Source organism: Poecilia reticulata, linkage group LG23, assembly GCF_000633615.1.
Source record: "Poecilia reticulata strain Guanapo linkage group LG23, Guppy_female_1.0+MT, whole genome shotgun sequence".
In the NCBI taxonomy this organism is placed as follows: Eukaryota; Metazoa; Chordata; class Actinopteri; order Cyprinodontiformes; family Poeciliidae; genus Poecilia; species Poecilia reticulata.
In genome coordinates this window covers 11,144,860-11,167,684 of record NC_024353.1, presented here as the reverse complement: position 1 = coordinate 11,167,684, position 22,825 = coordinate 11,144,860, and the positions used below count along the sequence as shown (strand labels likewise).

Genomic DNA, 22,825 nt, shown 5'->3' with positions numbered 1-22,825 from the left:
TTATGTCATCACATGGACTTATATAAAGTTTTATACATTTTCTTTTGATATATTTATTATTGTTTTTCTTCTTTAGATATTAGGTTGACTTAGAATGATTCCAAATAATGTACAGGAATAACCTGGTGCTGTTACATGTCAATCATCTGGGGGGGCCACGGGGGGGGGCAATCAGATGACAAGGGGGGGCACTGGCCCCCCCTCTGGCTCCGCCACTGTCTGCGAGCAGCAGAAAGCTGTTTGTTTGCCGCCTGAGGCCTGAATGTGGATGTGCCACTGGGCACATGTGAGTGTGTTCAGCTCTGAATGTGCGCCTCGCCTGTCTAAAGGCATCTCTTCACAAATTTGGAGGCAGAGTCAGTGCGGAGGCTGGCTCCGTTCATCACTGGCTGTTGTTTGCCAAGTCATGTGAAATACTGAGCAGAAGTGAGACGCAAAAAAGAAAAATGTATTTTTCACTGTGTGGACTTTACTTTTTCCTTTCAGGGGAAAATCGGATCTGAGAAAAGTGCCACAATAAATTTTTTTGTGGGGGGTCAAATTACTTTTATCACTTTTTTTAAATTTTTTTAGTTCAAAGTAAATAATTACACTCATTATGTCCTAATGTTTCCCAAAAATAACACCCAAAGGGAGTGTGTTTACACTAAAACCTACTGGTCCGAGCACTGAACCCTGGGAAACTGAACATAACACGAGCAAAATGAGATAAAATTGACATAAATTATTTAACCGCTACATTTTAATTAATACATTTCTTTACGAAACGTTAATCTGTACACTGTAATCTGGGAAATAAAGTAGTGTTGTGTAAAATCAGAATGAAAACAATGGACATTTCACAGTCAACAGCTGAAGAACCTCTTCACTGCATTTATTTTTAATTGATTATAAATTCAAAGCATTAGTTTAGAAAATATCAGAAGGACTGGCCCTGCACTGTAAATATTCTTGGGTATCACCCCACACTCTGAAAATCTGATGTAGACTTTGGTTTGGTTTTGAAGTTTCCAGGTGAGCGTATGTGAACTGTGCTGTTGAAAAGAAGCGTATAAAGAGCTTGCACATTAGATTGCAAGCTCTAAAATCCATACGAGTTTCATTTCAACGCAGCATGACTACGGACACATGCTGTAAATCCTTCTGGGCCTGTAAACAAGCCAAGTCTCATTGGTATTCCTGGGTGCTACTGCAAAGCGAAAAGGTATTGATGAGCCACGATACACGTGGCCTTGCTGTGTGACTCGGGGCTGCACCGCAACATGATTCACTGTGTGCAGTTCTCAGGATTTGGATATGCTCGTCTTTCAGAGCAACAGTGTCGAGAAATTTTACGGTTGTTGAACACAGATATTCCATGTATGTTTTCTTGTTGCATTAGTGGCACAATCAAATGAACTAGCTGGCTGACAGCGACGTTGTCGTTAGTGCCCAAGTGTAATGACGGATACAGAACTGGGAAGGCCAAATACGAGGCCTAGAGAGGAAGCTAAAGCGCTAACAGGAGCGAAAAGGGCATGATGGGAAAGTGGGGGCAGAAGGTGCAAGGGGGGGAGGTTTCTAATTGCCGGTGTTATGGCAGTGTAACAAGCTGGCATGGCCTTCTTTTTTTGCCTCCTCCATCCATCTGCTCATCAGGATTACTCATGAAGAGGAGAGAGAAAGAGAAAGCTGGGGCTCCACAGAACAGAGATTCGCCATCACTCTGAGCGATACCTGAGAGTGAACCACTTCTCTGCGACTTCTACGCACTAGAACAAACTCCTGTGAAAATACAGAAGTGTGCAAGTTGTGGCTCAGTACGAACGAGTGTCCTCATGAGACTGTTCAGAAAAACAACGATGGCAATTAAACATGGAAACATAACAATGGTGTGTTATGCAATACTGTCGTCCAGCATGCTCGACTTACTAAACTATTGCTCCCTGCCCGCAGATTGGTTTAATGGGGTTTCCACACGGTCGATGCAGCATACGATTTTATATGCGTTTCCATTCAGCATGTCTTACCAAGGTATTGGTAGAGAGAACTTGAAACTAATGGATATTTGATTGTTGTGATGTGCGTTTGTGAAATGAGTGTGTGCAGCGTGGTCGGCAGCAGGAGAGCAGCAGGTGACACCAGGACATGCGGCTCGGATTTTTCCAGTCATATTCAAACTGTGTTCAAACACGTGCTCGTGTCCCCTCACCTCTCAGGCAAATTTCTGTTTTGCATCCATGTCATTTAATGGAAACGAAAGCTTTCGGCTGGTCTTACTTCGATTGCATTCCGAAAAGCTAATACTTATTACAGTCTAAAAAAAAATAACGTCTTATAATGAATTCCATTTGTGAAAGATTATGAGCTCCTACAAATGCTTTGCGCTCTGTTCACATCTGAAAATCAAATCAATAGCAAATATTGCTTAATCCGAACTTCTTTTTTTCCCCTTCCCAATATGTTCACCTTTACTTGTGAGTGGTTTTTCTTTCGTTTTTTTTTTTTTTTCAAACAGTCACCTTCTGCAGTTTGCAGAGGTAAAATTGCAGATGCTATAAATCACTACTCGGCACTTTCCAGCTGAACTTCTGTATTTGAAATGCAGCAACTTTAAAAAAAAAAAGGCAGTACAGCTGCCAGAAGGTCTTCATGAGATCTGCACCTTTCTAACTTTAAGCTCAACCATTCAGGAACAGATGCTACAATAACCCAATGCCAACAGAGTGTACGCTTTCACAGTGAAATACAATCATCATAAAGATGCCAAACAAAACAGAGCACCAATAAAAAAAATATATATGCAAGAAGGTATGGCTCTTACGCTACTATAACTTGACTGGATATCTAAAACATCATATCCAGTAGATTTATATACCCATAATGTCTCAAAACGTCACACATCCCTCTGGACAAATGAACCTGAGTTGTTTTTATGCATCTCTAGTCAACTAACCAAAACTAGTAGACAATGATCTTTGACTCACCTGTTAATTCCAGCTGCTGTAATGTTGTGTCAGACCTGCAAACACAGACGAAGAAAGATGTAGAGAGACTTGATTTTTTTAGCCCCAGTAAAAAAAACAAAACAAAAAAAAAACTGTTGGTTGAAAAGACATTAATGAGGCTCTTAGAAACAAAATTACACTGAAAAAAGTATATAACAAGGGAGGTACCAATAAATCTCGACTGATAAGTATCCAGTACCCCTTCTAGGTTAAGGATTCATCCTTCAGAGCCAGGTTATAAATTTTGAGGGTGGATTTTTTTATAAATTTTTTTAAAATTGGAGTTATGACATTTGTGAGCAAACCAGATCTACTGGAAGCCATTTTAATGCGAACAATGGAAAATTTGTTGTTTTCTCTCCTTTTATGCGCCACTGAGAGAGACAGAGAACAAGCACAAGGGGAGGACTGTTTCACATTTTTATCCGTGATGCAGATTTCGCACAATGATCCAAGATGGCCGCACTGTTTTTGGAATGGTAGCTTTGTGTGCCATCATGTAACAATCTAATGGGGACAGCAGCGTATACTTTATTTAAATTGAACAGCAGGAAAAGGCCAAATGACAAAAATGAGCCAGCACTTTTTAACAGGCACCCATTAGCAACATCTGACTTTCTTCACATAGTTGTCTACATCGTGCCATTTGTATTATTACTTATACATTTTCTGATAGAATTTAAGATAGCCAATCAACATCTTGGAAAAATGGATTAAAATTAGTCATCAAAACAAACAGATCTTAATTCTTTCACCTTCTCTTGACCAGAAGCTGCTGAATAATATGTGCACATCTCCCTCCCTCCCCAGAGAATACTCAGTAAATGACTATGTCTTGCTGAATACATGGCCTTTAATCAACCACAATGTCCCTCTGTCACTTTTATTATTTCTACCTCCGTCAGGGCGCATACTAACATAAAATCCACCCAAACCAAACACACGCACACACACACAAGCATAATGCCCCCTCCACCTCCAACAAAGAGGCTGCCCTTCGTGACCACAAATGCATTATCATAATCTCCAGAGGGACCCTTCATTCATCTCACATTAGCAAAAAGATAAAAAAAATAAAATAAAAATAAAACATGCTCAGTTGGACGTGGAACTTTAAAACTCGAGCTGATGATCAAAAACAAACAAAAAAAGCTAAATAAAACTCAAATAAAATTTTTATTGGTTTATCTTCATGGTAAAGGTCTACAGCATGTGTTAGCAACAGAACCGAATGATCTGAATTACAACAGCCAGAACCGATTAAGCTCCGTGCTCTCGACTGATCTGCTTTGAACTTGGACTGCATTGATCTTATCTGAGCAGAACTGAAGCAAGCCGAGCCGAAACAAGAGAGGACAAAGATAAGGATAAGGGAGAAAAGTGGGGTGAGGGGGGGAAAAAAAAGAAAAAAAAAGTGTGAGATCCTAATGAATAGAGACAGAAGCGCACAGAGACATCAGAAAACTGCAGCTAGAGGCAAACGCCGGGATCGTGGGAGAAAGACTTAGCTGGAGACGGACAGAAAAGGGTAGAGGAGGAACAAACATAAAAAATGAAGAGCAAGCGAGGTTCGGAAACATGCATTATTAAGGAGCAAATCTAAAAGCGCTTCATCATCAGAGTGCAGGAGGGAGGGAAAGGCGGGGAGGGGGGCAGGCAGACTCAAAGATGAAATGCGACACAAGAGAAAAGCTGGGAAATGGCATAAAAACCAAGCAAAGCTGACCTAATATGTAAACACGATGAGCAAAAAAGGTTTTAATCTACGCCACATAGTGAGCTTTATAGGTGCTTCTATGAGGTTATGTAAGGCTAATGCATCCCTGTTTCAAACTTAAAAACATCACTTTTTTAACAAATAGCAGCTGCAGATGAAGACCTATTGATCCGTTATGACTAATCCCAATGAAGACAACTGGCTGCTCTTCAAACAGCGCATCAGAATAAGGAAGGAATGCAGCGTAATTAACTTTGAAGGCGGCATGAGTGTTGATGCCAGACAGGCTAGTTGGAGTACTTCAGAAACTGTTGACCTACAGGGATTTCCTGTGCAAGCATTGCTCATATTTGCAAATAATGGTGTAAAAAAAAAAAGGAGTAAAAAAAAAAAAGGAGAAAATATCCAATATAGTGTGAAGATAGGATCAAATTGGGGTTTATTGGTGTCAGAGGAGATTGGACAGACTGGTTCAGGAAGACAAAAAAGGCATTTGCAAATCAAATACCAGTCAACACAATCAAAGTATGTGGTATTCAGTCACACAATAGATTGAAGAAGTTGGTGGAAAGAACGTATTTAACTACTATTTGACTGTGCACTGTTTTCAGTAAAGCTTCTCAACTGCATTCATCTCCAGAAACATTTAAGCAAAAAAAAAAAAAAAATCAACAACGGTCAACTAGAATATCTCTGCTGCAAATTATTTTAAACACAAGCCCAGGAGACGAATGCAGGTGGTTCCGCACCAACAGAACCGGGTCAACAACATCGGCAACGAAGGTGAAGATGTAGCGTACCACATGGCCCGACGCCATGCAGTACCGCTCTGATTTAGCCTGTAGCTGTTTCAGTTAGCTCCCTGATCTTATGGCTCCACTGGGAGTAAAACACCAGGTGTCTGATTTCTTTCCGCCGTGACAGAATATAAGCGACCCTAAGCATGAGCAGAAATTTATGCGTGTCCCATAATGCCTTGGGGTAGAAGCCTCCGCCCTGAGAAGGGAGAAGCACCTGCCTGAAAAAGCGCATCTTACTGATGTTCTTACTGTCTATCCCCTAAATCATTCATATGATCTTAGAAACATTTACTTAAAATCTACATAATCTGCAGATAGTGCAGCTATTTAACTCTAGGCAACTTTAATCTGGATCAAGAAAAATGTGTTTGAATTTATCTAACACTTTATGGACAGATATGTGATTTGTTTACAGTGCTTTGTGGGGGATTTATTTGTTTTTAGCCTTCTCCCAGTTTTCTTTTTTAGCACTTGCACTTCTGGCTCCAGCCCTGGAATGGGTGGATTGCAAAATAAGGCTGTAGTTGATACCTATAAAAATAAATAGGCCTTTATTGTCTGCGGCGTGTGATTGTTTTGAAGTCACAATTGGCTAAGCTGGTAGGAGAATTTGCATAAGTTGCGCATTTCTGTTTGTCATTTATGAAACTGGAACCTTACAGCTCAACACAGCGCAAGCGAGCGCCATCTGTCCGAGCGCCGGACGTCTTGGCATCGCTTTAAGAGCCCAGGCTGCCACCAAATCAACACGAGTCTCACTGGAGAGCCACACATCAGCTGACACCGGAGTGCAAACAGCAGGAAACATAAGAAATACTGGGCTGTTTCTTTTACAAAAAGACGTACTAATATGATATTTGCGACTGCTTGATGGTTTCAAGGCACAGGAAGATGTAAAAAAAAAACAAAAAAACTGAGTTTTCACAGCAGGGTGGGCAGCAGAACACAGGTGAAATCCTGGCTACCAGTAAGACTCTGAATGTTGTTTGGTTCGACTTCAGACGTGCCATCTGTTCGTGAAGAGGCTCTGGTGAGGGGCTTGGTCATTCATTATTCTGTGTGTCTACTCTGTGCCTATAAACATCTGGCTACGTGCTTCTCCAGTTACACAAAATGACAAATGATCTCTTTTAAGACGGCAGCCATGCCGGTGTTACTGCAGATTTAGATAGATTGGTCCCTCAGGCACAGGGAATCACGATTGTTGCGCTTTGGACAGCGATTCAGCATGCAAAATGAAAATGCAAAAGCAGACACAACAATGTGTGCAACAGTAATGGCTGGCTGTAAAACAACGTTTAAATGGCCAATGAAATTCAATACGAGAGGTTTTGATTTGAACAGCTTGCGACAGACTACAAGGCTGGCACAATGAAGCGCTGTAATTTAACTACGCTTTCAAATCACCTTAAATGTAGATAATATTCTAGATAAATGTTCCTTTCTCGCCAACAAATACAATTGTTACAATTATCCAGTACCTTTAGATAGCTGTTATTAACTATAATCCTAATAGTTTATTAGTATTTACTGCATATACGGCATATGAACGATGCAGGGGCAATATTTAGTCAGTTATGAAAAACGTCAAATACTTGTGAAACTGAAATAATTTTCCTAATATTTTATTAGGAAAGCTGGCAAGAAACAGAATGTGGGGGATGTTGCAGTTCAAGATATTTACACAGCAGGTTTTACTTTGAGTTTATTCGGATAAAATCTGTTCAGACTAAACTTTAAATTTCAGGTTTAGTATCGGGTCAAGAACCTGTTTGCTCGCTGACAGGTGCAGATGGAGGCATGTCTAGGAAGCTGAAGCTATGCGTTAACAAAGGTTGGAGATGGCAGCCAAAAAAAAAAAAAAAAAAAAGCATGGACGGTTTTTAAGCCGAGAAGGCTTAAAAGAGTATTTTTATTTTGTTTATTGGTTATGACATGCTAAAAGTTGTTACAACTATATTTTGCTTTCAAGTGTTTAATTGAACTTAAAATTAACAAATAAAAAAGGATTGTCATCTTTTAAATTTAAAATACTTACACAATTCTTATCTCTATGACAATCACACTGGTGAAACTTACAGTATGAAATAGCAGAAATCAGAGTCTGCAGATGCAATTGAGCTGAAAAATACTACAAACAAAGTTCTGGCCCTTTAAGACTCAGTGAAAAAGTTCAAAACTCATCCTGTCCGTTACTGTATGTGTTCACACGTATGTGCGTTTCACATGGAGAAACACGGGGTAGACTGGTTGTCATAACTACGCTGTCTTTTTTTTATTTATTGTTTCAACAGTCTGGGAGCATCCTTCGAAGGACACTCGCATGGACCGGCCCGAAACACAAACAGGAGCAGACTGAGAGAGCTGTGGTTTAATTATGAAGATTTACTGCCTCCTCCAAGCCTTCTTTGTGCTCCTCCAGAGGTTAAAGAGTCATTTCTCCCTTCCTCGCCGTTTTGGCCAGAACACGCAATATAGTTATCAAGAGTGTCATGCAGAGGATGTGAAGCAGGAACTATAAGAGCAAGATTGAAGAACAGTAGGAGGTATTTTGATAAAATGGGAGGGAGAGAGATTCCGGATGAACAGAAAAACAAAGCAAAATGCAATTTGACCTAAAAAGATGGCCTATGTGGATAACCAGGAGTTCATAAAAAGACTTTACCATAGGAGATTTGACTCCATTAAATCAGTGACAGTGAGTAAAGAGGCCTGTCACCGAGTTTTATTTCTATGTTAATTTGCAGATTTCTGCAGAATGTCCCTCAAGGCTACAAAATCCAATTTAACACAAATATCTAGTCCTACTCAAGACATTTGACTTCCTTGTTGAGAGCCTACAAGGTAAATAAGAAAATTTGGGCAGAAAAGGAATCCCAACACTGCTGTCAAACTGTTTATCATCTGTTGAAAACGAGTATTGTGTGTGTGGGTTACATTACTTTTGCTAAAGCAGTGAGGTTTTGTTTAGTTGCATTTTTTTCCTGTTCTGACTTAAAGGTTAGTCGATCTTGTTAGTACAAAATGATCTCAGAATGTCCTTGAGCGTGAAATAATTATTAGCCTAATTAAGCAAACATTGGTTATGCTCTCAGTTTCAGGGATCCTGCAAGTAAATCGTCAATGCAGACAAAGCGCATGCGTGGCGTAGAGTTATTACTGCAATATTTTGCACAACTTCTGTAAGTGTGGCAAGCTCTAGCTACACAGAAGAAATGCGAAACGACACACCATTCATGCTGGGGACTTTTTAGGGGATCTATTTTTCCAAAAACTTGCTCACCAGGTGGTCATGTTTTTCTGAAGGAAACAAAAAGCCCTTTGAATCTTTTTGTTGTCCTACACAAATAAATGTAATTACAATCCTAATGAAACAGTTACGCTCATCTGCCTTTTAAATTGCTCACAATAATATTAGTATAAATGAGGCCTATAAACAAGAGTTTATGAATTGACATGGTCTGTTTATAAACAGATCTTAGCAATGAGGTTATGACATTATTTGCAGGCTGAGGTCCATCTGCCCAACTGGTCACCAGCTGCCAATCCACATTTTACCCCGAGATGAAGTAGTGATGGAAGAGTGACACGTATTCAGTCGTCAAAAGTGGAAAACATAGCATAGATATTAACAGCAGGTAAGTATTCAAAAGCCTGAGGATAAAACTGGAACTATTATTGTGAAAAATATGCCTGCAATAAAACCTTTCATATTCACACCATATGAGTCACCACAGGAAGAATAGAAATTTATTAACATTAAAGTGACACCATTAGCCAATAGTACTAAAGGTTTCAAAAGGCCACGTCATTAATTTGCAAAACTAGGTTGAAAAAAAAATTACCTTTTGCTAAGCTCCTGCAGCAACTACCTGTGCCGCAGTGCACAACAAAAAAACTCATGTTAATGTTTTTAAGTGACTTACATCATGCTGCAGGTAAGAACTTGCAGTGGAGTTAATTTTCTGTATTATTTAGCCACTTCAGTGAAAGCTTTGACCCCAGCCAACCTCCCAATTCCAACAGTAATGAGTGAAAGACTGACGATTTAATGATCTTTTTTTTTTTTTTACCAGTTGGTATTGAGAACGGAATTGGATTTTCTTTAATACATTTAAGATCAAAGTGAATCGCGTGTCACTGAATCCAATCTGTTTCTATGTTCACTGAGTGTTTATGTAAAAAAAAAAAAAAAATGAGTTGGATTTCTTTTTTCTTTCAAAGTGCCTTCAGATGCCATTTATTGGGAAAACGATGGCTGTATAAATAAACTTAATTGGATAGATTTAATAGGACAGTAAAGTCATTACAAGTCGGCCGTTTCCTTAATGCATAATGCAAGAGACAACAGTTAAGGATAATGGGGGAATCAAGAGTTGATATCTGGAGGGAAACTTAAGAGATAATGACACAATTGTTTGTTGGGAGAGAAAAAAAAAGACGCTGATTGAAAAAGATTACCACAACACTTTAGAAGATCGCGACACATTTATCATTGTAGACGGTCTAAACTTAATAAAAAATGTCTGAAACACGCGTCATTGTCTTATTTTGTGTCTCATCAAGAGTGAACTGAAAATCACCACAAATCAATCATTTTTAAATGCTGAACGGACAAAACTAGAAAGAAGAGTAAAACTATTAGCAATAGTAAAACTGTTAAATGTGGCATTTGATGATTTTAAAATAAAATATTGGACAAAAGCAGAGGAAATAAATATAGTATTCAATCTAATTTAATATTTTATCAGCAGTGGGAAAATGTATTGCTATTTAATTTTTTTTTAATAAAATCAGTAAGATTGTGTTGAATGTTTCTGCCTTCAGCCAATTCCTATCAGTAACTCACTGTAGCACAAAAGAAACCATTCACTTCTTATTATTGAAGAAAGAAGGAAAAGGGAACAAAACAGTCACAACATGTCGCCATGGTGAGACTGAAGCCATCTCATCTAAGACAGCAACCTTAAAGGCATGCAAGGGAAAGCAAAGACAGACACAGATGTTGAGGAATGAGAGTGGAGGTAAATGAGAAGCAGAACGATGGAAACGAGGATGAGAGGAACAAAAGCTCCGCGAACAAAGGAAAGCAAACGATGATCTGAATGGACCTGTAGGACGAGTGGAAGATGTCTAATATTGACCGCATGTCTTCCAGCTCACAAAGACAAAAGGCAGAAAGAGGGGAAGGAGATTGAGGCCTGCTAATATTAGTAACGCCAGCGGAGAGGGATTTCTCCACTGGTGTGATCCCATTAATTTAGGACTGATGTAAAAAAAAAAAAAAAAAAAAAAAAATCTTGTTCTCACAGTCGTGGAGCTGCGATGAGGAGCCGACACAAAAGATATCTGGGCGCAGACTGACACCCACAATCTGTCTGGCAGCGTAGCAGCAAGGAAGCGAGACTCGCGTGAAAAAGATAATTTATTTTAAATGGTTCCAACTGAGGATTGAAGCCCTGATTGAAGTTTTATCACAAAAGGCCCAGCTATCAGCTCTCTTCCTGGTGTCAGATCAGATGCAAGACTCTCAGAAGGTTTCTATTTCTAGAATATCATGTTGACTTTGCCTTTCATAGGAGTTATTGCCAATAAATATATAATAGATTTTTTAAAATTGATTTTTATTTATTTATTTTTTTGACTGGTCCCCAGTCATTTTCTGTGTCCATTTATTTTTTTTCCCTCTTTGGGGTCGGACAATACAGGAGAATTGGAGACATGCCAACATTGTGGAGACAATCAGATGATTATGATGACTGTTTATGTGTATGCAGAATTGGTGTAATTTTTTTTAAAGGCGCATGCCAAACACAACAAGTTACACTGCTGCCTTCTAGTTTGTGGCACACTGGACTCGACGCTACCAACAGACAAAAGCAGAACTCCGTGTAATCAGCGGCATTATCCTCCGTATTGGGTTTGTGTTCAAGCTGATGTATTCCCCGTGTTTTGTGCTTTCAAATTTATTTAAGTGTCGTGTTTGTTTACGGGGGGCTTGTGGTCAATTAAATCCCAGCTGCCGCTCACCGTAGCCCCGAGCTTTGTCAGAATGACAACATTCATTACGACGACAAAAGCAGACACATAATGATGCTCCGGAGCGCCGTGAGTCACGACTCCACCTGAGCAGCAAAAAATAAACGGGAGCGACGCAACCCTTTTGTTTGGCGTCGCGGTTCAGGGATCATTCTCTCCTTCCTTTTAGAGCGGAGGATCATTGTGCTGAGAACTCGGTGCAGCGCAGACAAATAAACCCCGCTTAATTTGCTTGTTTTCTTTCGCCTTGATTTCCATTAAACAAATTCTCCAACTACACTGGCCTGCAGTCAAATGAAGCGCACAAAACAAAAGCAACCAGTCCGCCACGTTGCTCTGAAGAGTCGCAGGTCTTGCAGCATGTAGCAAGACCAAATTCTTGTTTCCACCGACAACATAGATGTTTCTACCGCTTTGGTTCTGACGTGTTGGTTTCCTAAAACTCACAACTGGATGTTGCAGTTAAATAAGATAGACCGAAGGAGACGATTGAGTCATTGCTTGTTCATTATGTAGCTTTAACAGTGTTAATAAAGTAGTAAATGATTCTACACGTATCTCAAATCTGTGCCGTTTTCACTGTTGTTCAGGTTTGTTCCTTGCAAATGTGGGATTTCAGTGACTGTGGATCTTAGCAGAAAGCCTGACTATCAACTTCGGGCTCTTTTTTGATGTTTCACTTTTTTTAAATAGCTGACAATTTTGATAAAATGCAACCCAGAGTGTTCAGAAGCAATCTTGTTTAGCGTCAAAATTCTGCCACACAAGAAGACACAATTTGAATTTTTTTTTAAAAGTGATGCAAGCTAAGAAGTGACAACATTTGCAGTTGTAGATTTGATACTTTTGAAGAATTTTCTCAATTGTCTTTGTTCTGACAGTATTGCGTTTTGGTGCTGGCACAGAAAATCAGCCAGCGTTGCACAGGACATCTGCTGCCTTGGCACACACCCAACCGTGTCTGACAAAGCTCACAATCTGACATACGGTCAGCTATACAGACTTTTCCGCCCTTTTTTTCCCCCCTCTAAAACTATACTGTATATGGAACCGATAAAAGTCACTCTACGTCACCGAAACGTCTGCAAATATTTCTCCAGTGAATGTAAACCCTCCAGTCGGGTTCTCCTCCAAAAAAAAAAAAAAAAATGCAAGCACTCAGGTTTCAGTCACAGCTCATATAATTGCAGCTTCTCTTAGGCAACAGATGCAAAACGCGAAAAGAAACTCAATCAATAATAGTTGCGGGAATGATTCAGAGCTCAGCTATGTGCTGCAGTAGACCAACTAAAGCTGCTGAACCTGAGCAACTATCACTTCATCTCTCATCACACGCACTAAACCAGGGATATTCAGGGGGAAGCCAGACAGCATGGACTCTCTACCGGAGAGGCTGCAGCCGCCTCTACACAAAGGCCCCAGTCAGCAATTTGGTACTTCAGACACAGATGGATGCTGCCTGCGCTAAAGTGGGTAGCTCAAAGCAAAAGCCACTTTATATTGGGAACACACTGTGTAATTACATCCACAATTCCTTTTTGTGCGCTTAATCAAGAGGAATATTTATAAAATATTCTTTCTTAGCTTTAAATCCCGGAATGATTTGCACGTAAAACATAAAAAAAAAATAAAAATAACAATAACCTCAGGAGTTTTGCCTCAACTTACACGCGAAAAGAGGTCAAAGCATGAAATTCATTCGGTTCTGGTCACAACCGAATCCTTCTGCTTGTTGGAAACAAAAGGCCTGAGTGCGAGCGGTTTGGGCCGACGAGGACAAGCCGAGCAAACCCACAGAGACCGCCGGTGCGATGGAGCTCACAGAGGATCAGTTCACTGTGTAAAACCAGCGAATCTACATTCGGCTACACTAATGCCCCCCGAGGTCCCTGATTCTAATCCTAAAGTCAATTATCTTAGTGTCAATAAAACCTAAAGTCCTGGCACTTAACTGGCTGTCCGATACCTGATTCAATCACTGTCCCAAATACCTTCTCGCCAAACACAGAGTGTGAGGAAACTTTGAATTATGACATACTGGTCATCAACAAATACAAAATAGATCAAAATTCGGATTGTAACCTGAATCGGCAGTTTTATGTAAACACAGCCTCGTAAATGGAAGATGTCAAATTCTTATTAAAAAAACAAAAAACAAAGGCGATCGATAATTTATCTGTAAGGAGACTCTTTAGTTGCTTGGCAACGATTCATCAAAAAGAGACGCGGTGCTTCTGAGCAACATCGTAAGAGCCATTGTTATGTAACACGGCCAGAAATATTAATATTTTAAAGACGAATCACGTCTGACGGCTGGAAGACGTTGGGACGTTCAACACCGCTGTTGAATAAAGCGAGGCGACCGTGAAAATCACTGGATGAGCAGTAAAGACTGTTTAAGGTAATGGAAAGTTACAAAGCTGCAGAACATATTACTAAGTTGCATCCATCTAATAAATTCCAAATAACAGCTAAAAGTGTAAACAAATTACCATGGATCCAAGTGACCTATGTCTGTAATAAACTTAAGGATAATTGTTGTTCAATGCAACATAAAGGTTTTAGGACTAACAGAGGTGATAAGTGGTAAAGTTATTAAGAAACTACAGCTACCTTAAGCAGATAGCTATAGCTTATCACTAGCTTCACCAAACATGTAATGGATATCATTACATGTTTCCCTAACAAGGTGCCACTAAATTTAACCAAAAGTGCTGATAAAACATCAAGTTAGAGCTACAAAACAAAGTCTAAAATAATGCAATGATGTAAGCATTCAATTAATTTCGCTTGTGTGTTTCTTGTTGCTTAAAAAAACCTACAGTTAAATCAGCTGATGACTGGGAATAGGGAGATTTTCAGCTTGTCCCAATTCGACCGGTAGAAAAGCCGATCAGAAACTGAAAAATCGGATATTTTTATCGGTCAGCAAAATACCAAATTGCCACCAGGTCAAGCTAACGGCGCAAAGACAAAAAGTCTCCAGGTTAGCCATTTTCAGAATCTGTCAAGTGTTTCATAAATTGACTTAAATTCTAAAGTGTTGTTTTTTTTTCTGAGGATTTGATATACTTTTCTTTCACAGCCTCATCAACATCTGTCAAGTTTTCAAACAGCATACCTCTGAGGAGTAAGAGCAGAAAACATCGAACAAAAGTGAGGAAGTGCAGCGTCATTTTCAACCAAAGACAAGGCAGTTAATCTGAACCAACGCTTCAAGGACACACCCGTGGTCACTTGATAGCTTGTGTGTATAAAGAGGAAAAAAGCATGCGATATCCATTTTGGAAAGTTAGCTGCTCTCCTTTGTTTTAATGGGCCTTTTTGTAGAGCAAATATCTCGCAGGTAACGTATATCCTATAGCTGAAACGGATGACCGGCTGCAGCGGATATGTAACAAAGCACAGGAGTTTCCTGAATTTTACTCTCGTTTCTTCTTTGTGCTCGGTTATTTCCTAGCCAAAAACAGGTCCGACAAGTGCAGCTTAAGCTTTGCGTTACAGTATATACCAATTTTTTTTTTATATATACCCAACGACAATACCGCTGCCTGTTGAAATATCAAGTGTACAAAAGTGACGTAATAAAGGCAGCTGTACAGCGAGACACGGTGCGTAAAAGTATCGGAAAGGACGAAAAATAGATACCGGGGTGCTTTTAGCCGGAGGGCAGAAACAAAGTGTTGGCTTGCATTTAGCTGGGGTGAAGGTTAAATGGGCTTTGTGAGTCATGGATGAGACCGGAGAGTGGAGGAGAAATGGAGTGGGACGAGAGTCAATTCCAGTAGTGTGCATATGGTGGGAATATGGTGTGGAGGAGAGAAGAGAAAAGAAGGTTTTTGCAAACAGTCACTATAGTATAATGAACCGCATGTAGCCTACCAGGTGTAATTGTAATTTATGAGGATTTAATAAGGTTGTGCCAGAGAAGAAAAAAAAAACAATGCTTTCATTGTATTTGTATAAAATTAACTTTATGTTCACTGTAGTAGACGAACAACTAATGAAAGTGACAAAACTCAATAAAATCACAAACCAGCGTCCAATTCATTATTTACCTCACACCACAGACATTCACACACCAAGACAAACCTACGGGGAACCATTTCACCGACGCACCGTTCCCCGGAGACGGCATCACGGGTAACCCCGGAGCGATCTGAAGTTAAAGTTCCGGGTCCTATACTTTTAAAGGGAGGGCGTGTTTCCCTTCTCTGCTGTATTCAAATTAGGGGAGTGTCCTTAGCTAAGTTCATTTAAATCTAGTTGACTATGTTCCAGTAAAAACCTGTTTTTAAGATCAAAGAAGTGTTATTTTCTTTTGAATGAAAACTGATGTTTTTTATGACCCTGTCCTGAGAGGAAGCTCTACTCTGTTGGCAGGACCAGATTGTTTTACACCAGCTGATAAATCTTATCAAAGTGGTAAAAAGGTTAAACTCACACACAGAGCCACGACCCCCTGTGAATGCCTGCTCTGTCCACAGAGAAACTAGCTGTGTTTCAAATTATAGAGAACTACAAGCTAAAGTATTTTAATTCAATTTAGTGTATAATGTTTCAATAGAAGTATCTTACATAAGAGATTACGCTAATTGAACAATGGATATAATTTTGGAGTGAATTTTCTTATTTAAAACACTATTAATTTGATCTAATACTGAACACATGGTTAAGTTTTACAACTAGCATATTTTACATGTATTTTCTTAACATAAAGAAATCTCACACTGACAAAAACCGAGAAAAATCCTACTTTTACATCAAGAACATTTAATTAGTAAGGGGAAAAAATACCAAGCTAAAATAATAATTTGACAAAATCAGTGCTTTAAAACCAATAGTTCTTATCTATTTAGTTCAGTTATCCATGACTTCCTATTTCTGGATAAGAGAATCAATCACTCTTTAAAATAGATGAGGCAATTCAAAGCTGGCAACAAACCACAACTTTCATAATGCTGTAAAATCACAAAAAAGTCTAAAAATAAAGTTGGCTATCAACTGTTGCTGTGTCCCAACTTCTCTTTTTCACTTTTTACATTTTCCACATCTGCCTCAAAAAAAATTCAAAGATGTTTGTTTGACTGTGACCCGCTCAACCTACAGACTGACCATGACTAATGCAGACTGACATGGACTTTCCCTCATGAGGACTTGGGGGTAAAATCGGGTAAACGTTGAATAACGAGGCCCCTGCTTCAGGCACATGTCTGTCGATGTTCATAAGTCAGCCCCAACGTCGCTAAAGAGGCAAACACTCATTTTAAATACCTAAAGTGAGAGCAACAATGTAAAAGTTTAAAACAAAACACCTGTAACAAACAAAGCCTTTTCAATCTTATAGTCGCAAACCTTAAAATCGGCAGTTTCCGAAACATCTCAGGAACATAAGTTTCCAGTCAAATTAGAACAAGATTGAACTTTTACAACAAGCAAAAGAAGAAAATTCCTCCAATGTTCCTCTACAGTGATGTAAAAGACTCATTGCCATTTGCCACAAATGGCTAATGATTGTGTTGATGCCAGAGGAGGTTCAATCAGTGGTTTGGTGGGAATATTCAATATTGGTTTAGGCACGTTATACCACTTTATGAATAAAAAATAAAGTATTTCAAAACTGTATCTGCATTTACTCTGAGTTTGAAATGACTCCGATGGCCTGACTCCAGTGATTCAGAGCTGAACTTTGAGGAATCAAATTAGAGAGATGGATTGTCTGCTTCCTGCAGAAAAAAAACAAAGATTCCTTGGAGCGCTAGCAGAATAGCAGCTAATGAAGTAGAAAATGGCCCAATCACAGTCTGCTCCTCCATTTGATCACATGCACCCAACTGAGAGTCACAAAAGAGGGAAAAACAGTTCTTGATAAGAGTGTGTTAACTGGAAATCACCAAGCCAGGAAAATTAAGCTAACTCTTAAGGTCAAACCTACAAAAGAAGCGCTCACGGACTTCAGCTGACTCGCGTTCTTTAGTTGAACTGCAGTGAGCTCAGATGCTAAGACAGCAAACCGGGGAAGCATTGTGTCATGTAGCCAAAAGCCAAGGTGAGTAACGCCGCAAAACAACCACCTCATCAGTTCCAAGGGTAAAAGTGACAGAGAAGACGCAGCAGCTAGACTGGCATGGTATGACTTTATCACTAAGGGGAAATGCCGCTGGAGTACACCATGGCAGCAGTCCAGCTGCGTTGAATCATGCTGAGCAAGGATAGATGTCTTACAGTAGAGACGTGTACCCCACAATAAAATAAGATCATAAAAACGATGCTCAAACTTTCGGTTCTCATTAGCCGTTTGATTAAGCGCATTGCTGTGGAGACAAATCAAGGGATTTCTGTTGTCCCCGTTATCCGGCAGCTGTTTCAGCTCCAGTTACATCAAAAGTTAAGGACGTTTCCTACTAATGTGGGAAGATTTTTATGAGTGCAGATGTCCCTTTCCCGACTTTCCTTAATTGGTTTAAAACGCAGACAAGACTCGTCTTTAGCAGACGAACGGCCTCTACGTGGCGACATCCGCTCCTGTTCTTCGTCCGCCGCGTCTGTGTGCTTATCTTCTCCCACAAAGACATTCTTTCAGTTCAAGCAAAGGACTGTCGGTGAAGACAAGAGTGGCCTCAGAGCAGCCTCCCCCTGGGGGGGAAGCAGGCAAGCAGGGCTGAGAACTTGTGAGGACCGCCATCAATTGGAGATAATATATTTACCACTTCATGATGACAAGCAGAGACTCACCATGTGTGTTCCTCCAACAAACAAGACTAGGAGTTCATTTTATACAGAAAATACGGCTTACACCATGCAGCGATTTCCACATTTTACAATGGTACGGCATAGGTAATTAAAACTTTACATAAAATTTAATATTTTTTTAATATACCAATCTCATTTGACTGAGCTTGAGCTATTAAGGGCATTTTATTAAGACAAATGCACAGTTACGAGCCACTTTATGTGGCTCTATTACATAAAGTACAAAACTACAATGAGGTTTATTGTAATGACACAAGATGTGAAGAAGTTTAATGAACTTTAACTGCTTCCAGTCTGGCATATCTGTTAACTGTGAGATTAGAAACCAGATATCGTGAAATTAAATAAAATTAAAATAGTTTTTTCATACTAGTGTTTTCTATATTAAAAAAAACTTTACAAGGGCTAATAGAGTTAACATTTTACAGTATAAAACCATTTTTTCCCCCAATAACGGCTGAGACAGAATGGCTCCAACACGTTACTGCACACGACTGTCTGAAACCAGCTGGGCTTTTTAGAGTGATGAGAGGAACTCCTTAAGGATTCCAGTGACCCAAATCTGTACTAATGATTTTAAAGCTGCGACAAAGATTGCGGTGCTGGGGGAGTCACCCCAGCACGCATGAATACGAATGGTCTTATTCATGCGTAAGGCAATAATACGACCAGCTAAACGCCCACCGCTGAAATTTTAAGCCCCTTTCTCCTCCTTTATTTGCTGGTAAGTTTGGTTTAGGAGACAGTACAGCACAGTATGTGACGAATGGAAGTAAACAAGCCCATTGGGATAAAGTTATTAATCAAACAATAAATTATATTGTGGCCAAATTTTAGATAACATGTAACTTTGCTTTATTTTCCTCAGTTACTGTTTAGCATTTGCAGCCTGTTTACATTGAATGCTGATTTCTTTGTTGTTGTTTTTTGTTAAATTTTGATAGTACTTGTCTTTTTGATAATTGTCATTTACAGCAACTTTCCATGCTTTATCTGGTTCATAAACAATCAAAATATCCAAAGAGCAAAAAGTCAGACCTTGTTTTAAAGACATTCCTGTATTTGACCACCTGATTCAGGACTTCAGGACAATCATCTGCAACAATTGTCTTAAAAACCCCTTTTGCTTTGCTGCTCTGAAGACTAGTTCTTCAGGCTGGTAGAGATGGAACAAGATAATCACAGTCTGCAGGCGACGGCCAAGGATTGATGTGTTTGGTCGAGCTCTGGGTCAGTTGGGAGAACTCGACTCTTGTCCCTAAGGATTTTTGCTGGTAACCCCAGCGAAGAATTTAGCCAAGCAGACATTTTTGGGTGGATTCTAACAGACATTTACAAGTTTGCTCTATGACTCTCCAGCCAGACAAGTTGATGACTTTACCCGATAGCTTGTAGCTCGCTTCTCAGAGGTTGAAGTATGCACCAGGTGAAGCTAAGATAAAAGTTTTGTCTGTTTGTCTGACTAATCAAGCAAGCTAGTTTTGTTTTTACTGAGGTTTTCATTCTTCAAAGTCCTGGTTTTTTTGTTTTTTGTTTTTTTTTGGCAAGTGAAAAAATGATAAAAAACCTCATCAGTACTCAATGCGAGCCAAACGTAAGACTTTTAAAAAGTTTAGAGTACAGTTAGTTTATAACTAGATTGGATATGCAGCACATTGCATCTACTCAACTATCATAAATTCAATTGAAATGTATTATATTTTGTGTGCATGCGCGCATTCAGTTTTATTAGACCGCCTTTTCCATATCTTTAGGCCATCCTGTATAACTATTCCATGTCTTATTTCCTTGAAAACAGTTGATTTTAAAGCTCAACATATGGTAAACGTTTGATGCCAAAAGCTTCAACTTCAGCAATAACCAGTTGTGTTGCACAGATAACTGCAACCAAGCCACCTAAAATGCACCACCCGCCTGTATGGCTTTCAAAACATGAAATCAAATCAGCCGATGTAAACCGGACACACTCTGCACTGTGACGACCACAACCAGTCTGGCAACTTTTCCACTTTCCCCATCTGCTGCCCACCTGACCAACACCAGCTCCTCAATGGCAGACTGAAAGCAGACTCAAACCTTCTGCTGGCGTTCCTTTCTGACGGCTGGACAATTTTTGCTCCGTGACCTTTAAGGCACATTTACCGCATCATTGCTTTAACTACATATGCAAAACTCAGTAAATTAAACGTGCTTGTATGTCTTACGGCGGTTTAGGATGTTTAATTTATTCTAATCATCTATAGCCCATATCAAGTTTGCTCTAGCACAGCCACATGGCTTTAAATTGCATACACAGGACAAACGGTGCATTGGCTACAGATGCAGAACAGGTAACGTGACACTATTGTGAAAAACTGAATCTCTTTCAATAGTAATAACATCCTCTTAAAAAAAAACCCCCAAAAAACTCTAAAAAGCATCAATAAAAACTCATCTGTCCTGTGGAGAAAACAGTACTAACAACAGCAGCTGCTTTCTTTCAAAATCAACCATCAGTCTTAGCTTTCATCCCCATTTTCCAATTCATCAGTCTTCAGTCAGTCTCGCCAATTTAATGCGTCGCAACGATGTAATGAAAACAGCCATCAGATGCCAGTCGCAAGGCGCCGAGGCTGGTTATGCTCCGCCCACCTCCAGGGACTCACCATTATCGCCTCAGGGGGCTATTAACCCAAAGTGTTCAGGGGGATGTATGATGCTAATTACGTTCATTGGGCTGCAGATTGGATAAAAAAAAATATGTCCAAAAACTTTCAAAATCTTACAGTGATTGGTGTATTCATTTATTTATTTTTTGCTGTATTTTGCTTTTCATGTTGCTTTCTCGTCCATTTTTGTGTCTTAAGGTTTAAGAGTTCATTAAAATCAGCACCTGCAACACTTTCCTTATGAAGAAAATCAACTGAATAACCTCTAGGGATGAATTAATAAGAGGCGTTGTTTCCTTGTTTGGGTACTGCCTCGGGCAAAACAGGCTATGAGACCATAAATCTTAATTTTAATCTTGCGTGCATTGAAATTGGAACATTAAAATGAATGAAATAACTGTCATTTCCACATTTTGTTTGTATTAAACACATTTAAATACATATTAGCAGAAAGGGACACAGTGCAATATCTTGTACTAATATTTAAACAAATTGTTTATGAAACTGTTGATGAGAAACATCTTAAAAATACCAGCTAGCATCTTTTAAGATGTTTGTTTACCCTGTAGGAAGCCAATACTCAGTTGACCACTCCGGGTCAATAACAAACTCTGAATAGAGCATTGACGTTAATGATCTAAAGGAGGTATTTAGAAATAATGCTCAGAATAATGTGAATAACTCATTAATAAGCAGCAAGTGTTAGTTATAACAAAAGTTTATAGACACTGTTACTTAAAAAAGTCAGGCATATATATTAGTGATATTTGTACATCTGTTCGCAGGATGACCAATATGGGGACTTGTATGAATAAATGAATTGCATAAATTTGTCTGTTTTCATTTTCTCATGTAGCCTCCACAGAACCGATACAATTTGACATTTCCTCACGCCCGAAGAGACTGAAAGCACATTCATGCGTCGCCTTCATCTTTGGGTTGTGCCGTCGCTTACAGGTACGGCAAACAGATCGAGGAACGCGCCCGAGCCAACCATAGACCCTTATCCACTCGGCTTCCTGTCTAATGAGCCGTGGACGAAAACAGAGGAGAGCTGGGATGGCGACACCACATCTGCCGTGAGTAATGGCTCCGAGCTGACTCTGCTGTGACAGCCTGGTGGTTGGGATGGGGTGGTGGGTGGAGGTGGGGTAGCTGTCAGAGGAGACTGGACCCACGTCGTCTGATCTCCTACTGTGAGAAGAACTCGACAGAGGTGGAAGCAATGGCTGGCACACACAGACACACCACATGCCATGCCAAGGTATGAGCCGACTTGTTCAGTAAATGATTCCTCGTCGAGCTAAATCAACAGTAGTCACACAGAAGGCGAGTTTTGGCAAACCAGATTTTCCAGATTAGTATCTAATGACGAATTTCTATTACTATTTTTGTCAAGGTTAGACAGTAAATGAACTTCTCTATAGTAGCAGCCACAGCTAAGATAGATAGCTAGATATTCTGTTCATCTATCAATATGTTTACCAATCATTTTGCCATCCTTCCTTCCCTCCGGGTTCGACATTTGAATCCCAATAAGTGAACAATATATGCCAAAAAAAAAAAACATCTCAACACTGAGAGCTAAGCCTGTCAAACTATCATCATCTGACATAAAGAAATGAGTGGAGACCCAGTTGCTATATGCATCCACTCTGTCACTGAGCAACACTCGATGCGATTGTTTGTTGTGCAACACATACAGCCGGAGAGGAAAATGCTCCAATCTGCAACCTCCCGAGCATCACTTCTCTGATTTGCCAGAGACATTCACGCTTGTTTAAAATCTTGGGTCAATTTTCATTTATGCCGACTGTCAAAATCGGTCAAATTAGCCAGATTGTGGCAATGAATTACATTTTCTCTGCGCTTAAATATATA

General features: G+C 39.6%; 1 protein-coding gene across 10 annotated transcripts in view; it reads right to left on the bottom strand.

Annotated features, from left to right (window-relative positions):
- The window catches only part of nrcama (neuronal cell adhesion molecule a), a 56,346-nt gene that overhangs the window by 32,461 nt on the left and 1,060 nt on the right, over positions 1-22,825 (bottom strand). For all 10 annotated transcript variants that reach the window (XM_008401005.2, XM_008401006.2, XM_008401009.2 and 7 more), the window contains exon 2: positions 2,967-3,001. The gene's annotated coding sequence lies outside the window, so the exon portion shown is untranslated. The remainder of the gene's footprint in view (positions 1-2,966; positions 3,002-22,825) is intronic.